Source organism: Haliotis cracherodii, unplaced genomic scaffold (assembly GCF_022045235.1).
Source record: "Haliotis cracherodii isolate W230 unplaced genomic scaffold, xgHalCrac1.p SCAF_15, whole genome shotgun sequence".
Lineage (NCBI taxonomy): Eukaryota > Metazoa > Mollusca > Gastropoda > Lepetellida > Haliotidae > Haliotis > Haliotis cracherodii.
This window is the reverse complement of record NW_027266270.1, coordinates 28,714,906-28,736,911: the sequence shown is the minus strand read 5'-3', so window position 1 is coordinate 28,736,911 and position 22,006 is coordinate 28,714,906. Positions and strand designations below refer to the sequence as shown.

Genomic DNA, 22,006 nt, shown 5'->3' with positions numbered 1-22,006 from the left:
AGAGGCATTTAAAATTGGACAGATATTTAACATGATGGATAAAGGGTCTTTTTCTATGACACATACAGCATGGGCAAATACGCAAAGCCTTGAAATATTTAGTATTATATAATAATATAATATATATTATATAGTAATATGCTGAAATATATTATCATACACACAGGCGGATCGGTGATTGGGGGGGTGGGGGGTGGGGTGGGATGGGGATCTAATGTGTTAACTGCCCCATCGGCAAGTTGACGTCGTGACTTGCATCCCTTTTTTCAAAATCCTGGATCCTCCTCTGCATATTCTTCGAAATTACCACTCTGGGCATTTTATTTCATATTATCGCCTTTGTGATTTATTCTTAGAAACTGATTTGTCGATTACGTTAAATGTATAGCTGGTGTTTCGTTGTAAATGTAAGTTGTACCGTATTTTCTCTAATAAGTGCAGGATCCACCAATTGACGATTGATCTAGCAAAGCAATACAAAGAATCAAATCCCCAATTAGAAACCACATTAAGAGCGAGTGATTTTGATTTAACGCCGTTTTAAGCAGTATGTCGGTTATATCACGGCGTGTCAAGTTGATGTGTGAGAAGAACCCGATGTGATGCAGGTCTTATAGATCTTAGATGTTTACCATATTAGGGAAACCCACGAGCACGGGTATGGTGCTGACAAACCTAGAAACCGGACATACCGGGATTATAAAATGAATAGTTCCTAAATTACTGTAGAGTATACGGGTCTCCAATAAACAGGTCATTAAAAAGTGAAAAAATAACCGTATGCGTTTAGAGGAAATACGGTATGTTTATATACATGGAATTGTCAGTAGTGCTTTCAAAGAATAGACGTATGATTTAGTTAACTCGCACCTAACTACGTAGTATAGATAGCCTGTACTTTAGAAAAAATCATAAACAGTCATTGTGTGTCTTTTTAATAGAATACAAACATAAAATACACAACTTCAGTCTCCCATGGCATATGCATTTATTGTTTAGAAATGACGGACCAAAATAATTTGTATTCCATTTTGGATTCGGTTTGTTCAATAAATTGGTCATTTGGCACTTCAGATTAATACTGAATTTGACGTATATCAATTCATCAACACGTCAATGCAAGATACATCACCATTCGTTATTATGTCGTTAATCAAGTATGTCAAATTCCACGTCATTCAAGACATTGATTAAAATACCTGTCACTGTTGAATCATCAACTGTGCCCAATTCAAGCGGCGACGTCTCACCCACGATGATGGGTCATGTATCACAAGCAATGACCGCTAAGTAGACTAACATCGTGTCTATGAAATCTTATATTACACAATATCCTTCGTGACTCTAAATAAAAAAAAATCCCTATGCCGATTTCATGTGGAATAGAGTGAATACGCGGCGCCTTAAACGACTGGGCCACCCCTGCACCCCATGTGGAATAGAGCTAGCTTGAGCTTGCTAAACTTGCTTTTGTATGCGTTTCTAGATCTTTTTTTTCATAAAATAAATATATTCTACAGTCATGGTGCAGGACTAACCGCTAAGGTACAGCATGGTTTTAGGGCATATACTTAACTGATTGTCGACTCCAGATGTAGATCTAATCAGTCTTCCTTATCACGAAAACACGTTCATTGATTAGATTCGCTGGTTTCAGAAAGTACCACCTTATAGTACCTTATACCGTGTTATTAAAGAAGACAATAAATATTTATTTTTAATTCACCTCCGATTTTCCATGTTGCATAATTTACACATACCCTGTCCTATATTGGTTTTTACTCAATCAACCCATTTGCAATAGGCATGCAGGTTGAGGCAAGATATTTGAAAACATGGTAATTTATTGCCAAACTAAATGGAAAATTTTCAGATGATTTTCTAAAATAGTTTTAGATTTGAAGTGAGAGTAGGTTGAACCTTTATTTGAATTTGAAATTCCGCCATTATCAGTGATGCTTCGACGAACAGAGATTTGAAGCCATGAAGATAATGTAAGAGACTCGTTTAATCGTACATAATTTAACCTAATACAGAAGGATTATACTGCACAGTTTTTCAGTCCGTTTTTAATCTAGTGTCTTGTTTGAAACTGAGGCTATATTTCAAAGGCATCCATTCATTCATTCATTCATTTTTGGACGGGTGGGGTGGATATCTGATTTATGACAGGAAACGATTAGGCGGCACAGGTGGTCACGTCGTGTAAGACGCCGCAAATAGCTCACAGAGTTGCGTCCCTTTGAAGTGCCAGACACCTATGATCGTGACTTCGTCCGATCACGTTTCTGTGTTTATCAGCATCATCTCTGTTGTCATGGAATCGCCAAAGTTGAAAACGCGACTTAAGATCTGCATGACTTCAAGATTTCTTCACAGATTAAGCTGACACGCTCAAAATAAATGATTTGTATTGACGAAACTACGATAATATTAACTCTGGTAATATTTGAAATGCAATATGTCAAACACATGACTCACTTTACGTATGGTTTTCTCTTTTTCCCCTGTAAAATATATGTGTTTTGACGTAACAAACACGTTCAAACAAGCGTCTTTCTGAAGAAGCCTTGTAATAACCCGTGTAAGTGTCTAATAGTTGACATGACGCCTCAACAACGACCAGAACAATGTTCGCAACGCCAGGGGCTTTGAACAGGGGTATGGTTACCACACAAGGCCATTGTGTCATTTTCGATTTTAAAATAGTCTACGTTTTAAGCATTCCATATTCCACCCATACGGTTTCTGTGTTTGTGGTATTCTATGGATTTGTTTTTGAAAGGTGAATGATCTTTAAACATGTTGCTAACTGTTCCTTGCTAATTGTAACAGTGTTTATTATTTTTTTAAATTTTGTTTTCCAGGCCTGCAATCTGTCGTTCGGAACTAATACTAACCTTTCAGTCTCATTTAAAGACGTCAATTGCCGAGTCTGGAACTGGCGGACACACACACACACACACACACACACACACCACCACCACCACCACCACCACCACCAGCAACAACACCAACATCATCAACAACAACAACAACACCATTCCAACACCAACACCATCTCACTTTTTCGAAACTTTGATCCGCCTCAGTCGCTTTAAAGGGGGGTACAACGCTTCAAATTCCTTAAACATACGCAACGATAAGAACTGTTCACTTTGTTATGCAAGTAAATCTCCATGTAGCATAAAAATTACTTGAGATAGAATTACATCCTGGAATAATTGTTATCGAGGACCACTGAATCGTGACCACTGGGTCACCCCGTCCTGGCCAGAAATGTTCTTAGGTAATGGCGGTGTCCTATATCTCATCCACGTCGCTATATATGTGCAAAATCATGAACGCGACGTTAAACCCCATTTCAGCTCACCTCACCTCCAATATGTCATCCATAAGATCATTCCTTCAATAGTGAATCATGAAAGCGTATCTGACTATTTCAATCCCTTGTACTTAATTTCAAACCAGGCATTTTAAAGAGTTTCCTGTCAAAAGATGGTATATTATGTTTGCACATTCATCTGTTATTAACAGTTGGTGATAACAGCGCACCTTGCACATGGTGGGAAAACGAGAGTTTCCAAAGGGTAACACGGGAACCATGCGACGTTTATGGGTGCGCAGGTGTTGGCATGTTGTGACTCATTCTGGAGATCGATATGTATGCTGTTATCGTGATCGTTGAAAACATAGCGGGACATTACAACATAAGTCACCGAGTTTATTTTATGGTTTAAACTAAAGTCATATGGGGCGGTCGGGTAGCCTAGTGGTTAAAGCTTTCGCTCGTCACGCCGAAGACCCGGGTTCGATTCCCGACATGGGTACAATGTGTGAAGCCCATTCCTGGTGTCCCCCGACGTGATATTGCTGGAATATTGCTAGAAGCGGCGTAAAACCATACTCACTAAAGTCATATGACACGAATTGGAAATTAAACCATATTTTCTGGACCGTTATCAGTCGTGAATCTTCAATGTCCGGGCAATGACATTTGGGGATACAAATACCAGCAACTTACTGTTTTCATTTTTCGGAATAAAGTACGCCCATCTCTTTCACACGGACATGTTTACATGTCAACATTTGCCAAACTATGACATTGGGATAATCTATAAGTCACAGATTCTCAATTAAGAATACAGTTTGACATGTAAGGATTGGTTACCTGCTTGAAAACGACCCCGATTGGATGCACGATAAATACAATCAATGGCTTCCTTGATATCCAAGCTACCTTCTTCGTACTGACCATGTCCTAAACATTGCTACCTTGTGTTGGTCGTAAATAACGACGATTAAAAATGTTACTTGTGTTTGTAATTGATGTGTCTTAATCGAATTTAATAAGTATATACCGGTTTTGTGATTTAGTAGAATTAACCCCCATTGTGAGGTGCGGTGAAATGGGGTAGGTGGGGTCGCGTTCAAGATAATTGTTCGTATATATAGCGTCATGCATGCGTCATGCTTGCTTGTACAATTTTGGACTGATGCCGGTCTTATAATGCTAGCACACTGATACACCATACCGCAGTGTAACATGGATACCACACTCAGACACATTATACTGACTTCGAACCGACCAGCCACTGTTTTAGCCCCTTCATGCCGAGCGCCAGGAAGGGTAACAACAAGTAACATGTGTTAACGCCTGTTGGTATGACGCGGCCAGGTATCGAACCACCGACCCTCGCTCTACGTTAAGACGCTCTTTCCAATAGAAACCCTTGTCAGCACCATACCCGTGCTCGTGGGTTTCACCGAAGTGGTAAACGTCTGAGACCTGCATCACTTCGGGCTTTACTCACCGTGATATACCTTTAATACTTTTAAAAGCGGCGTTAAACCCAACTCACTCACACACTAAAAACCCGAGACGGTCCTATCCGGGTTAAAATAGGTCCACCGGGTCAACATCCGTCCTCAGTACCTCAAGCTTGCCGTAAGAGCTGCCTCAATTGGACCGGGTGGTTACAATGGCCGATGGCGCAGATTCGGTGTCCATGCTACTACCCACTATTTGTCCTGCTCAGACTCGATCAGTTACAGGCCTCTCGATATCGCTTGAATAATTAGGACAGAAGAGTTAAACAATACCCCCTCTTTCACCCTAACAAGGGTCATGATGGGTAGCAGGGCATTTGTAGTTCATATTTCGGATGAGCGGACGTTAGGCCAGAAATATACATTAGTAAGCACTTAATCACTGTTATTCTTAAATGCTAACACTTCAGATGTACAGTGACATGTTTACATACATGTATTTAATTAATGTTTTTAAAACGCTCTCCATACATCTTTTGTACTCATGGTCTATTAATCTCCCATTCACATACTGTAGGGGTGATGTGTAGCCAGGTGATCAAAGCGAGGCTTCGTCACGCCGAACACCCGCGGGTTAGATTCTCAAACGACGAACTATTTGATGATTGATCAGTTTCTTAACATTGCAAATTCGCTTCACTCCATTGTTTAATGAGGGTAGGAAATGCCTATGCGCAATAACTGGTCATTCAGACCACCTTTTTCACAGATCACAGGTAGTGTTTCCATCCGTTTCACCATAACTATCGTCTAAAATAATTCATATTTCATAGAGATAAGAAATGATCCATTCTTACTTATCAATGTGATTGTGACGTAAAGCATATCATTTTTAAGATTATGTTTTTGCATGTATAAACTAGGGCTGCACCTCATATTCCTGTAATACTTGGTGACAACTTGTCAGATCGGGCGTTTCTTGATGGTTTCCCAAATTTACCACATTTTCCAGTTTTGATATGAAACTGATAACGAATAATAACAGTTCACGAAAAATAAAAGACATTTCACGGAAGACGTTTAATTTATTGGCAAACTTCACAACAATAGAACTGTTGAGAAATAACACATCACAGCTGCTTCTATTGTGAAATATCGATCACGGCAAATTAAAAGAGCCAATAACCCGATCCCGTCAGTCGCTGCTTACGACAAGCAAAGTCGCCTTCAAAAACAAGCATGGGTTGCTGAAGACCAATTCTACCCCAGATCATCTAAGTTTGTCGACACCATACCCATTTGATACCCGTGCTCTTGAGTTTCACCAAAGCCGTAAACGTTCAAAGGCGGCATCACTTTGGGTTGTCCTCTCACATCAAGCTGACACGCCCTGATACAACTGAAGTATTGTTCACAACTCACTCAATTTGTATACACTCTTCAAAAAAAAAGAAACGCACAGGTAGATTTTCAGTAAACATATTGTACCTAATAAAGTCGATATATTTACTTTAATATCATTGATACAAATATGAAATGTTGGAGCTCAATAATCACATGTTTTAGTTGTACTAAAGGCATTGAAAACTGCTCATTGTCATGTCACATAAGGCCGCAAGATAGCGCTGAACTCAGTATCTCGTGTGACCGCCCCAGTCAGCGATCACGGCTCTGCATCTCCTTGAACAAGTATGAAAATGATGCCGTTTAAGAAATTGCAAATCGACAATGGCTGCATTTTGACGCACCGTTTGTCGAATATCAGGCCACCAACATTGTCTCGGATTTTTGTGTAGTCAGGTACAATGAACTACATACTACCTGTGCGGTTCTTTTTTAAAGAGTGTATACGTGTAATTTGACCTATTTACCCGAGGGAGCGTACCTTTGTACTGATTCACTGCAACAATAAACGTATTCATTTTCATAGTTTTCAATAGTTTCTAAAAGTGAACAGGAAAAGAGATTTCTTAAGGCCGATTCGACATTTTGTCAATTTCACTCACAGCGGTACTTACGTTAAAATTCAAAGCCAGTAATACGATACTTTTTCCAGCGCTGTAAACACCATCGTCGCCGTCACGTTACCCCGGCGATCTATTATTTATGTGAAGATACTGACTGACTGATATAGGAGATTTAACGTGCGCTTTCCGACTGTAGCGTATTTCGTACACGGGCCTGGTCGGACCATTTATTGTATTCCGAAAAGGGTGAAAGTGGTGTGTGCAATCCAAGAGGGGGCTTTTAGGGGTTGCTTATATTGAATTTTTGGATTTTTTAAATTTGGAATAAATGTGGAGGTGGGTGGAGGAGGGAACTAAGGGTGCCGTGAAGATACGGAATATATATGTATATATAGAGGCACATGCTTGAATAGTCACAGCATGTCGTTTGTCTGAGATTTATTAGGTCCCTACATATGCAGCTGTTGCGCAGACTTCAACAAGTCAAGGTCATCCTGCAGGTGGCGTCTGTCACGTGACAAGAAACATGGCGGTTACGTGGCTGGTGTATTCATTTATTGTAGTGGGGTGGCACATTGACATGCTTGTTGATGACCCTTGTCATGTATGATGGCTCTCCTGTCAAAAAAGCTGTAACCCTTAGCCTCTGACAGCTTGTCTGCTCATTTCCATGTAGAATGACACCCAATAATGCTAATTACAACCATGCCCCCCACATGCATCTGGTGTCATGGTGTGGTCATCTAACCCTTAGCCACTGACAGCTTGTCTGCTCATTTGCATGTAGAATGACACCCAACAATGCTAATTACAACCACGCCCCCACATGCATCCGGTGTCATGGTGTGGTCATCTAACCCTTAGCCACTGAAAGCTTGTCTGCACATTTGCATGTAGAATGACACCCAACAATGCTAATTACAACCACGCCCCCACATGCATCCGGTGTCATGGTGTGGTCATCTAACCCTTAGCCACTGACAGCTTGTCTGCACATTTGCATGTAGAAAGACACCCAACAATGCTAATTACAACCACGCCCCCACATGCATCCGGTGTCATGGTGTGGTCATCTAACCCTTAGCCACTGACAGCTTGTCTGCACATTTGCATGTAGAAAGACACCCAACAATGCTAATTACAACCACGCCCCCACATGCATCCGGTGTCATTGTGTGGTCATCTAAATCCTTAGCCACTGACAGCTTGTCTGCACATTTGCATGTAGAAAGACACCCAACAATGCTAATTACAACCACGCCCCCACATGCATCCGGTGTCATGGTGTGGTCATCTAACCCTTAGCCACTGACAGCTTGTCTGCACATTTGCATGTAGAAAGACACCCAACAATGCTAATTACAACCACGCCCCCACATGCATCCGGTGTCATTGTGTGGTCATCTAAATCCTTAGCCACTGACAGCTTGTCTGCACATTTGCATGTAGAAAGACACCCAACAATGCTAATTACAACCACGCCCCCACATGCATCCGGTGTCATGGTGTGGTCATCTAAATCCTTGGGAGGTACGGTTGGCCCAGTCATGCAAGTAGCTGCGCAGAGTTGCGACCCCTGAGCATACCAGAAACCTATGAGCGTGGGTTCACATCCCGGTTAGCCCTCATCCCATTATGTTTCTGTGTTTGTCAGCACCATACCGTTTCCTGTCAGATTAAGCTGACACGCCGTGATATAACTGGAATACTGTTCAAATAGCAACACACTCACCTAAATCACTGACCGATAATAAGATCTTTTACCACAACGCCCTGTCTTAAGTTTAATCTTTCAGCATTTCGTTTGCATTTGCTATTCATATGATTTATATTTACTTTTACTCTTGAAGATCCGGGTTATAATAGGTCTTCAATAACCCATGCTTGTCGTAAAAAGCGACTGTGCATGTCGTAACTGGATCGGGTGGTCAGACTCGCTGACTTGGTTGATGCCTGTCATCGTATACAAATTGCGTGGATCGATGTGGTGATACCGCCGTCATACAGCTGGAATAAACAACAAACCAACCAAAAACATTTACTGTTGACTGTATTGTACAACCAAAAGGGAATTCCGGCTTAAAGGCGGTTTCCAGCTCGGTCCACGGGTGGCCCAGTCGTTTAAGGCGCTGCGATACGCTGTGCAGAGTTGCGTCCCTTGTGCGCGCCAGAAACCTATAATTTTGGGTTCGAATCCCGGTTCGCTCCGAATATGTTTCTAGGTTTGTCAGCACCATACTCGTGCTCGTGGGTTTCACCGAAGTGGTAAACGTCTGAGACCTCACAAATTGTCCTCCGGTTTGATCACCAATGCATATTGTTCACAGGTCAAGCTGGACGGCCTCAAACATGGCTGCCGCACATAACGTCATGGCCCTCGTTTTTGAAAAAAAAAAAAAAGACCTAGACGTGGAAATTCTATTCTGTTCTTTTCAAGTTATTCATAATGACTTTGTTTATCTGCTATCAATTGTTACCATGTTTACATCGAAGCTCAGTCTCGGTCTCAAACATGGCGCTCAAACGACATATCCATCTGGACAAAGGTTTGAAATTGGCACAAGACCATTGGGCAAAGTCTAACTACCACACCTTGTATCTGCTGCAGTTATAAATCAGACATTGTTGACAAAGCCGATATCAAACAGCAGCTCTCTGTATGTGCAACGCAATAACTCTAATTTTCATAAGGCCGTAAACACATGTTATTATGTTTATCGTTCCCACCAGCGGATTGTACTAAAAATCAAGGGAGGTGACTCTTACACATTCACGTTGCACAGATACATTTTTTTAACAATAAGGGTTCTCTCTTCAATCAGGCTCAAACGATGCAACGAGAAATTTAACGCTTTCTTCTTATGAAACATTAATGTCCAACTCATCTGACATATTGTCAATCAAACAATTAATTTTCCTGATGTGCGATCCTACATCAATTGTCATTATTGTTATAGGTTCGCCGACCGAATATTTGACACACAAAATATCAACAGAACAAATTGTAACGGGAGGGAAGTTTTTGCCATTCCATTTTTAACTATTTTTCGATCATGTGCTTTAGAACGCTTGGATGGGGCCAAGGTGACTGACTCGCTATCTGGCTCTTAACCTGTTTATGGAAACACTTTCTGACTTGAACAGTCGTGTATGATTTACTACTGAAGAAATCAACCACTTGAAGATAGTCGTTTAATTTACACTGGAGCAATAACTGTTCAAACCAGCAGTTCATGGCGCCTGCAATAAAACGTACAAGGTCTGAAACAATGAAGGGAGCTGTTATCAGTTTACACTCCTTAATGTAGACTAACATTTAGTCAAAGAAATAAAGTTATCTTATTTTAAAACATATATCTGCATAATAAAAAAATAACCAAATGGAGCCCTGAACAATGCTTAATTTCAAACGTAATCTGGTCTTGCCCAATCAATTTTAAAATTGAGATAGACTCCTTTTTCAATTAAATTTTCTAGGATCTGGGAGACAGAATATCATTAGAGTCACAATGTAAAAATATAATGAAAATGATACATAATAATAATAATAATAAATTACGAGTCCGGTGCAAGACGAATGAGAGAATCAGCTTGTCTGCGCCATATAAAATAATGGCTTTGTCCTTCATATTGACTATCTAATACAAACATTAAAAGTTTTCATGTCATATCCTATAAATTTTAAGAGAATCCCATAAACTCTCATTGCCTGTGATGTGCACAGCATTATTTATATGTGAGCCACGTATATTGCTGTCAAAAGTTCACAAGGTACTTCCATGAGTTGTCGGTCTCTAAGAGTAAAATAATTTGTGTTATGAACTTTGCTCGTATTATATCCCTTGAAAAATTCCAACCCATGTGACCTGACCTTGGTGGCATGACCTCTAGATCCTGCACGCATGACTTTCAAGCTAGGCCGAGTTGATGCAGCTGGAACTTCGGTCATTATTAGAGCCTTATTCATGACCACGGTCCAACCTTAACCTGGGCATGCAAACATTTAACATCCTTGTTGAAAATCTTGAACACTCACAATCAAGGGTCGGTCCGACAGAGTGTCTCTATAGATCTATGCACAGTTTGTTTGCTCTTTAACGCCGCACGCAGCAATATTCCACGCGGTTATATCACGACAGCCTGTAAATATTGGTATCTGGACAAGAAAAAACAGTGATTGATATCATGAGTAATGTCCCACGCAACTAAGTCAGTGAACCTGATCGTCGATCCATTCCTTCACCTCTTACGACAAGAATGGGTTTTGGGAACCCATTGAAACCCGAACCCTCTGGAGAGTAGTCATGTACGCACACTGTGGTAAATAACTGGGGGGGGGAAGCAATCACGGATTCAACCTTTTTTGAAAAAGTACGGGTGTTTTTTGTCATTTGGCAATTCAGTTCTGTATTTGTGTAAATATGTGGAAATCATATCACATGAGTCATAGCGTTGTTTTACATGTATTTATGGAGATATGCACAAACTGAAAACAAATCAGATTAGCGAATACCTCGACGGTTACTTTAAACATGTACCTGCGGCTGCCTGCAATAATGACATGTGAAGAAGGTCACGCGGATTCGAAACAAGGTCGCCAGTAGAAAAAAAAATCGGTCACCTATAAATAAAGAAATGTATGTCATGGCTGACGTACTATTCAATTGTTATGATTTATTTCGATATGGGGGAATTTACAACCTTTCCTGTCGGCACGACATCCTGTAAAGTTTGACCATGACACACAACTATATGAACAATCACAAGAGGATATCCTCACAACATATCCAGGTGAAAACCTGAGTGAATCGATCAAACATGACCTCATAAATGAGGTCGAGCATTCGTCAACCAATGGCAAAAATACTCTACAAAAAACACCTAGTGGATTCAGAGCAGAATGGGTCACAATATAAAAAAAATCTATGTTTGCCGTAAACCCAAATGAATATTGCCTTTCTCATCACTATTTCCAGTCACCCATTGATATAATTTACATCGCCATTTTTACCATTACGGGCAATGGAATATATTTCGGCGGATACTCGAGACTGGTAATTCTCTGGCTTTGTCGTTTTATACTGATAGAGTGTAGCATGCCCAATTTATTCTATTCCTGATCAAAGGAAATACGTCAGTATATAAGTGAACTGTTATCATTTCTATTTTTGTTTTATTTTTTAGAACACATAGTAAAAGTGAGTGAGTACGCCTCTTTCAGGAATAATCTGGCCTTATAGAAGCGCGGAACACAAAGAATTTGCTTCACACATTGTAACCATGTTTGAATCGTAACTATGTTAATCGAACCTGGAGAAAACACTATAATCACTTGGCAATTACAAGGTAAAGAGTATCTATATACGATTATTCAGTGCATTGCATCTCCACTGTTGAGGTATGTCTTGAGATACAATGGACATAAAACACACTGGAACATCGAGGATGGGTAAAGAGTGATTGAGTGAGTAAATATTGTTTAACCTCAACAACAATCTTGCAGCCATTCGCGATACAGGAAGCCAAACCCATTCCCCGCTAATAATAACTGAAAAATGAAATCTTGTATCAAGCTATATTCTAACAATTGAAAAAATTAAATGTGTACTGAGTATTTAGATGAGTATTATTGCTTTAAGCAACTCAAACCCAAATATAAAAATATAAACCCTGATATGCCAGTCCACGTGGCAATGTACAGGGCCATGTAAAATCGTGGACAATCAACATGAATATATAAACTGGCGTCTTATATAAGCCTAATAACTCAGATGACCTCACACACTCTAGAGGGATGACAATTGGGGTAAAGCTTATGCGAAAAGGCCTTGGATGTGTGTCACGTGTCTATGCTAGGTAATGGGTCGTGTTTCCACCCATCTTCATCGACGGCCATAAAAGTGCTTTGATGCTATACGTTGTCACGGCTTCTGTTAGTCTGGGCTACACATGTGATAAACACGTTTTACCTGACTGAGCGACTGCAGCAGTCGTTTTACCCGACGAAGCCTCATCAAAGGTGGTTTCAGACAAAATAGATGTCACTGACACAACTAAGTCGTCCCTCTTTCATTTCTATCATTGCGGCTTTCTCTTAAGTACGCATCTCAAAACGAGAATTGTCAGCTTTGAATGAGTTCAGGTAAAGTTCTGATACAGGGTTTAAATAAAGATAAATGTAATATAAACAGGCTTATATTGAACTGTTTTTGGTCCCGTCCATTTGCTGTATATATGCTGTAATTGTGCATATAACGAACTACGGTTATAACGAAATAAATTTAGTGGTCCCTTTCGTTATAACCATAGTTTAGTGTATTTACCTTTCCCCATTAAATGGCACGTTATTGGATGGCCCATCCTCGATATTCCAGTGTATTTTATCTTCAGTCTGACAGGATAAACACCTTGGACCCCCATAGCTTCGTTTTGAGCCCGATTCAAAGACTAAACATTCGTCGCTTAATATAGTCATCCGATCAGATTACTCTCATGAGCGAGTGAAATCCTGATTTAAGTAAGTTATAAGAAAATGCAGAAACGTCCGAAACGAAGCCTTGGTGCGAATGTGCCCAGGATGTTTATAATAATAGAATGAATAAGTAATACTGGTAATACTACACAAGGTAGTCCAGGATGTGAGTTACCTGACAAAAAGTTGATAATTGAAGGAGGGGGCATACCCAGTGGTGTTAGGTCAGGGATAAGTGAGTGAGTTGGGTTAACGCCGCTTTTAACAGTATTCCGTTATATCACGGCATGTCAACTTAATGTGGGAGGAAAGCCCGAAGGGATGCAGGTCTCAGACGTTTGGTGCTTTGGTTAGCAGGTAAACAAAGTGATTATGAAGAACTGAATAGAATTTTCTAGGTCTTTTGGTTTTGTTTTTTTCAAAAACGAGGGTCATGACGTTGTGCGCGACAGCCTTGTTTGAGGCCGTCCAGCTTGGCCTGTAAACAATATACATTGGTGATCAAACCGGGGGTCAATTTGTTTTTCAGCATCCGACAAACCCCGTCCCTACTTTTCTAGTGAGCGAGTGAGTTGGGTTTAACGCCGCTTTTAAAAGTATTACAGTAATATCACGGGGTGTCTGCTTAATGTGGGAGGAAAGCCCGAAGTGATGCAGGTTTCAGACATTTACCACTTCGGTGAAACCCACCAGCACGAGTATGGTGCTGACAAAGCTAGAAACATAATCGGGGCGAACCGGGATTCGAACCCACAACCATAGGTTTCTGGCGTGCCCATTGGACGCAACTCTGCACAACGAATCGCGGCGCCTTTGACGACTGGGCCACCCGTGCCCCCGAGAAGGTATAAGACAAATGTTTTATGTATTATGTATTTCTTACTGATCGTCATAATATTACTTCGCAAAACATAGTGTCATTGTGTCATTCTGTAAGTTGTTATTTCACTTCATATTTTCAAATAGTACTGTTTTTCATCACTGAAAACATGCCAGGTATTTGTTATTTTATTATCGAGTTTGCATACTTGTTGTAGGTAACTCTGTTCATGTTCCTCTATTTGAATTCACTCATGCAAATCACACAAAAAACGGACATAAACGTGCTGTTGGCTGCCCTGCGTGCGAAATTGCAGTAAACTTTCTTGCATGATCATAGCCTATAACGCCGGCGTTATGCTGTAGAAGCTAACTACGAATTGATTATACGCTCGTATCTACTGATATCTGCACATGGTATTTCCCCGGAATTCATTACAACAGGAAAGTAATTTATAACCTGTTGACAGGCTATGCCCTAGGCTTGGTACGGTGCATTTCTGCATTTGATTGACTTCATACATGTTATATTATGCTTTCGTTGTGTATATCACGATGTCCTGAACATAATCGAGTCTAGGTCGTGCAAACAAGTGATTGACAGCATGAACAACTAACAGCACGTTTAAGTTGATGTTATCAGCAACGTTAACTACCGCAATGACAACAGTAACGTTGTTGCCGAGATGTTCATTGTGATGATGATGATGACTGTGATGATGATTGTGATGTCAACAACAATACGACAATAATATCAACAGGTTAAAGGATAATGTAATCGCAGGCAAGGTACACGCCTGTCATTCGTTATCTGAAGAGCACTGATTGGGGTCAAGGGCTACAACATGAATGATCGGACTTCTCGAGGAATGTGAAGTGGGTAAGCGCTAATGTTAAAAAGTACGCCACGAGATCGGGCACAACAAAGCAGTGTTCATATCCCTGCCGTCTTGTCGTGGGATGACACATGTTGCTGGATGACGTCAGCAGTTGATGATTCATTTCGATTCAAGGGTGCCCCGTTGTGTCAGGTGTTGATGTTAATGTGTTCAGTACTGTGTGAGCACAGAGGTGTATTCTATTGCACATCTATGTTTTTGTTATATATATATCAGACAGTAATAAAGCTAAAGCAAACAAAACATAGATTCAACTATGAAATAAGATTGAGTCCTGTTTTCAAAAGGGGCTTAGACTGTCAATATACGTTATAACTACAAAGGGAGCAAAATTATTCTTTAAAGTGTGACATCGACCAGATTATCTGTTTCCATCAAATCACAACTTTAAGTTGCAAGACTAAGTTAGTTTCAAGGATCAGTTCTGAGAACTGAGTACGTAAACACTCGTCTCAGGAGATCTCTCACACACCAGCTCACAAACACTCGTCTCAGGAGATCTCTCACACACCAGCTCACAAACACCCGTCTCGGGAGATCCCTCACACACCAGCTCACAAACACTCGTCTCGGGAGATCCCTCACACACCAGCTCACAAACACCCGTCTCAGGAGATCCCTCACACACCAGCTCACAAACACCCGTCTCGGGAGATCCCTCACACACCAGCTCACAAACACTCGTCTCAGGAGATCTCTCACACACCAGCTCACAAACACTCGTCTCGGGAGATCTCTCACACACCAGCTCACAAACACCCGTCTCAGGAGATCCCTCACACACCAGTTCACAAACACCCGTCTCGGGAGATCCCTCACACACCAGCTCACAAACACCCGTCTCGGGTGATCTCTCACACACCAGCTCACAAACACTCGTCTCGTGAGATCTCTCACACACCAGCTCACAAACACCCGTCTCGGGAGATCTCTCACACACCAGCTCACAAACACCCGTCTCGGGAGATCTCTCACACACCAGCTCACAAACACCCGTCTCAGGAGATCTCTCACACACCAGCTCACAAACACCCGTCTCGGGAGATCTCTCACACACCAGCTCACAAACACTCGTCTCAGGAGATCCCTCACACACCAGCTCACAAACACTCGTTTCAGGAGATCCCTCACACACCAGCTCACAAACACTCGTCTCGGGAGATCTCTCACACACCAGCTCACAAACACTCGTTTCAGGAGATCTCTCACACACCAGCTCACAAACACCCGTCTCGGGAGATCCCTCACACACCAGCTCACAAACACCCGTCTCGGGAGATCCCTCACACACCAGCTCACAAACACTCGTCTCGGGAGATCCCTCACACACCAGCTCACAAACACCCGTCTCAGGAGATCCCTCACACACCAGCTCACAAACACCCGTCTCGGGAGATCCCTCGCACACCAGCTCACAAACACCCGTCTCGGGAGATCCCTCACACACCAGCTCACAAACACCCGTCTCGGGAGATCCCTCGCACACCAGCTCACAAACACCCGTCTCAGGAGATCCCTCACACACCAGCTCACAAACACCCGTCTCGGGAGATCCCTCGCACACCAGCTCACAAACACCCGTCTCGGGAGATCCCTCGCACACCAGCTCACAAACACCCGTCTCGGGAGATCCCTCACACACCAGCTCACAAACACCCGTCTCGGGAGATCCCTCACACACCAGCTCACAAACACCCGTCTCGGGAGATCCCTCACACACCAGCTCACAAACACTCGTCTCGGGAGATCCCTCACACACCAGCTAACAAACACTCGTCTCAAGAGATCCCTCACACACCAGCTCACAAACACTCGTCTCGGGAGATCCCTCACACACCAGCTAACAAACACTCGTCTCAAGAGATCCCAAAATACCAGCGAACAAACACACGTCTCAGGAGATCTCTCACACACCAGCTCACAAACACTCGTTTCAGGAGATCTCTCACACACCAGCTAACAAACACCCGTCTCGGGAGATCCCTCACACACCAGCTAATAAACACTCGTCTCAGGAGATTCCAAGAACACCAGCGCACAAACACACGTCTCAGGAGATCACAAGAATACCAGCGCACAAACACCCGTCTCAGGAGATCCCAAGATTACCAGCGCACAAACACTTGTCTCAGGAGATCCCTCACACACCAGCGCACAAACACTCGTCTCAGGAGATCCCAAGAACACCAGCGCACAAACACACGTCTCAGGAGATCACAAGATTACCAGCGCACAAACACCCGGCTCTGGAGTTCACAAGAATACCAGCGCACAAACACACGTCTCAGGAGATCCCTCACACACTAGCGCACAAACACCAGTCTCGGGAGATCCCTCGCCCTCACACACTAGCGCACAAACACCCGTCTCAGGAGATCCCAAGAACACCAGCGCACAAACAATCGTCTCAGGAGATCCAAAGGATCTCAGCGCACAAACACCAGCTCGGGAGATCCCTCACACGCCAGGCCACAAACAATCGTCTCAGGAGATCCCAAAAATACCAGCGCACAAACACCAGTTCGGGAGATCCCTCACACGCCAGCCCATAAAACACCAGTCTAAGGAGATCCCAAGAACACCAGCGTACAAATATCCGTCTCAGGAGATCTGTCTCGACTAAAATACTATTCCCCTGCGACTTTACCTAATCTCCAAACCAAACCAACACACCCAAAGAAGAAATAAATATATGTGTCTGTTTGAATGTATTAGATGTCCAACCCTGTTTAGTGATTTCAACTGTTCTTGTCTACCAATGCTTAAGCACACACGCGGGCTACAAGCTTAATATCGATGTTTAATTTATAGCAACGTGGAGAGTCGGGGATCTAAAAAAAAACCTATAAATCACATTTAGTACAGTGAAGTTCTACGAAGGTTTTTTCTTCACCGACACAGTCTAAGCAAATACTTGTTTGCATGGCATTGCGGGGAAAAGTTATGTAATGACATTGACAAACGAATGTTAGTATTGACAAGGCTGACCTCATAAGTCATTGAGTGGCTTTTGGTCCTAATCTTAGAAAGCAGACCTTGGTATGCCACTTCAAAGCTCCACGAAGTAACCACAGATGTAAATTGTGGTTTAGTCCTGCACCATGACAGTGGAATATATTTATTTTGTATAAAAAAAAAAGACAATCTAGAAACGCAAGCAAACATACAAAAGCAAGTCCTGCCAGCTCTAGCTAGCTCTATTCCACAGTCTATGAAATCAGCATAGGGAATTTTTACTTTTTAAGAGTCAAGAAGGATATTGTGTAATATAAGATTTCACAGACTAAATGTTATACTTATTTTGGTTCCCTCACGATTATAGAGACTGCATGAAGGTGCCAGCTCCGTCTCTATCACCTAGTGGCCATGGGTTTTGGAGGCTTTGGTGGGTACAATGAGTACTGCTCATTTCTGATGTTCCCCGTCGTTGCCAGAATAGTTCAAGAGCTACCGCCCCCACCTACTGCCCGAACTTTCTAGTCACTTTACATGCATTAAACAGAAAAGGTCAAATGACAGCTTTGACGAGCAATGAAACACTTGTTCACATCTCATGGCTGTGTGTTATAGCAATACATGTACCCATGGACGTTACGCCTTCTCCTGGCAGCCATTTTGTATTATGTGTAAAGTTGCAGTTTATGCCTTTTATTTTGGGTACTGTCCTAAGTTATCCTAGATTAACTCCGATAAACTCAGGTTGAATGTAGTCAACCCTGGTTGACAGAAATGTAGTAACTTCGGTTGACTTGTCACTAAAGATTTAAACACTGAACGCAATAGTTTCCGCGTATAGCGACACAGGGAATGCGGATGTGGCAGATAAAGCGGGAGCTATCACGAGGACCTGTTGTCCCGAGTGCAGTATCAGAGAGCATGCCAGATTACACGTTTCAAAGTGGGTAGGGGGTAGAGCGACTCAGATGTTTAATTCGTAAATAAGGGCCCATGGGGCATATGGTGCATAATGTATATTTTATACTTAAACGATGAGCGCCAAGAGTATTAATGTCTCTAAAATGGAAGATAATATCAAGACATACCATTAGGTTGAACAGCAACTTTTGATGTTTGCTGGATATCATAATAGATGCTTTATAGAGAGATATAGCTATATGTTTCACTGATTTTTGTCTCTCAAATTGAAAATACCGAGTACGATTGATTGTTTTGGAAATTACAACATTTAATGTTGTTGAAGACTGATATGATAGAATATGTATTTTCTCTTCAGCAGATGCAGTTGATATTTCCTCAAATATTCATAAAACGGATGATAGTGATGACGATTACGACGATGATAAACATTAACAATACTTCTTCTTCTTAGTATTAGTATTATTATTATTATTGTTGTTACTTAGAGATTAAAATAAATTATCATTATTATTATTTATTTTTGAAAAAAATAGTGGTGGTAATGGTTTTCGATTAAAACCCCGCCAAACATATGTAGCACATGTTAAAAGCAATTATATTCTGACGCCCATGCATTGTTTTGCTCGGTCTAGCGCAGCTGTGATAGGGCAGGTGTGTTAACACATGGCATTATTTAACTTGAAATAAGGCGTTCGTGTTCCTAACACACCCTTGCTTGTGATTATATTGTTAATCTATCATACATATGCTTAACAAGTGAACTTAATTTTACACAATTCTTTTGTCACAGATTACTGAGAAATAACAGAATCCGTGTGTTTTTTACAAGTTTTACGCCTGGAGCGATGTAAGGTCAGCTGGCGATAAAAAAGAATAACAATGTGTAGAATCCCATGTTTTCATGTATATCGGCCACGGAGGATACTATTTGTCAAACGAGTCGTCATCTCAGCTGCTCTTTTGCATTTTTCAACATGATTACAGTGTGATACTGTGAAAAACATTACGCACTACAAATGTATTAATGGGACTGCTTGACAGTTGTGGGTGTGTGACTAATAACTGAGATAAGGTTTAGCAGAAATTAATTCTTCCTGTTGAATAAATTATACTCTTCGTCTCACATGATGAAAAAAATGCACTGAGCAATGTTAGGAAAATACCACGAGTCTGGACGAGCCAGACAAACCATTGGTTGACAGCATGAGCACTAATCCACGCCGTCACACAGACACACACTATAACGTAACAGACCCCATATCTGCCCGACCCGTGAAGATTTCGGGGAAGAATAGGTCTTCAGCAACCCATGCTTGCCGTAAAAGGTGACTATGCTTGCCGTAAAAGGTGACTATGCTTGTCGTAAAAGGCGACTAACGGGATCGGGTGGTCAGGCTCGCTGACTTGGTTGATGCATGTCATCGATCCCATTTGCGTTGATCGATGCTCATGATGTCAATCACTGAATTGTCTGGTCCAGGCTCGATTATTTACAGACCGCCGTCATATAGCTGAAATATTGCTGAGTGCGGCGTTATACAACAAATCAACCAACCAACTATATCTGCCCGGAGTCGGTGTGTGAGCCTGCGTTAACGCCGCTTGAACAGTATTCCGGTTACATCACGGCGTTTCAGCTTGATGTTCGAGGAAAGCGAAGTTAAGTTGAGCTAGACATTTACCATTTTCCTGAAACCCATGGTGCTGGCAAACCTGGAAACATAATCATGGCGAATCTTGGTTCGTGATCATGTTTCTGGCAAGACTGAGGGACACAACTCTGCACGACAAATGGTGCCTTTATACAAATGGGCCAGCCGTGTTTGGGAAGGTATATCACGTCCAACGGATAAATAATTAATGTCCTTATCTCATTCTCGTTTTTCAGAAATTAGTGATATATAGCTTGTGATTCGTAGTCAATTTCTTTTCAGTTTCACACAATGTTTCTTTACTTTAAGAATGGACAATTAGTTTCTCTGAAGCATAGGATGGTGTGCAACGGCAAGATAGACAATGTGACATTTTACACGTCATGCAGACGGAGTTTACAAAGAAACCAGGGGAAGTGTCTACCAATATTTCGACTGAGTCAGGTTAACTTACATATCTGGAATAACACACCAGTGTAACATAAACTGTACGATTCAATGGCATCTAAGGCCAAACATTTTAAAACATGGTTCACGAATCCGACGACTCAAAAATATCAAACATGAATATAAACAGAGGGGTTTTGTAATTCCGCCGACCAGAAATCATCATAATCATTTATCGACGCTCTCAATATAAATACATTATTGAAAATACTCTAATTAAAACCTGTTGAAAATATATCTCAAAATCTCCGCTCTATCTTCCTTTGTATGGACATGGATGTGTCTCCCTTTGAATAAACATATTTTGCGGCCATACAAATATCTTAAAAACGTTACTGGAAGAAACATTTGTTCTACTGAAATATGAAAAATGCCATAATGGCATATGCCATATAAAACAAATACCGTATTCGACGTAATAAGCGCCCATGGCGACATTTGTTAATATATTGGCTAGTGAATAATCCCAAATTAGCACATGGTTACGGAGTAATGTCCCTTTGTATTTTTTACTAAGCTCCTTCTTCCCACAAGGTGATTATGTGGACAGGCGTAAACGATACCACCAGTGTGCAAGCGCCATCTTCAAAATTACCCCCAAACCCCCAAATGTATATTTTTGTGTATGTCTTTGGGAATGTCATTCAAGTCAACTGGGAAAAGGTTTACGACTGATTTACTACTTCCCAGATGAATTTACGTTTGTCTGGTTAATCAAATTCGTTCGAAATTAAATTGCAGACAAACAGAAAAAAGCACCCAACATTTCCCCGTACATAATTAATGTACCAATTAACATGGTAGTTGAAAAGAGATAGAAATTTAAATTAACAAAATAACTTATTTAGGCACAGGAGGAGTATTCGGCGTCATGACAGCCATCATTTCTTGTTTGTAAACATAAAGGACTCGTGGAGATCCGAGGTAGAATAGGTCTTCAGCAACCCATGCTTGCCGTAAGAGGCGACTATGCCTGAATCACTGTATCTCGACGTCCCCGAAAGTTATCGTTGTTCTTTGGTTACACAGCTACAGCGTAGGAAAAGTTCGTTAACTTCCAATCTTCCCTAAACCCAAAAAACTAAATGCCAGACAGTTTGT

At 41.5% G+C, this 22,006-nt stretch overlaps 1 protein-coding gene across 1 annotated transcript in view; it reads left to right on the top strand.

Annotated features, from left to right (window-relative positions):
- LOC139462466 (uncharacterized) overlaps nt 1-22,006 on the top strand; it is a 30,704-nt gene that overhangs the window by 3,767 nt on the left and 4,931 nt on the right. The gene's annotated exons all lie outside the window — the stretch shown is intronic.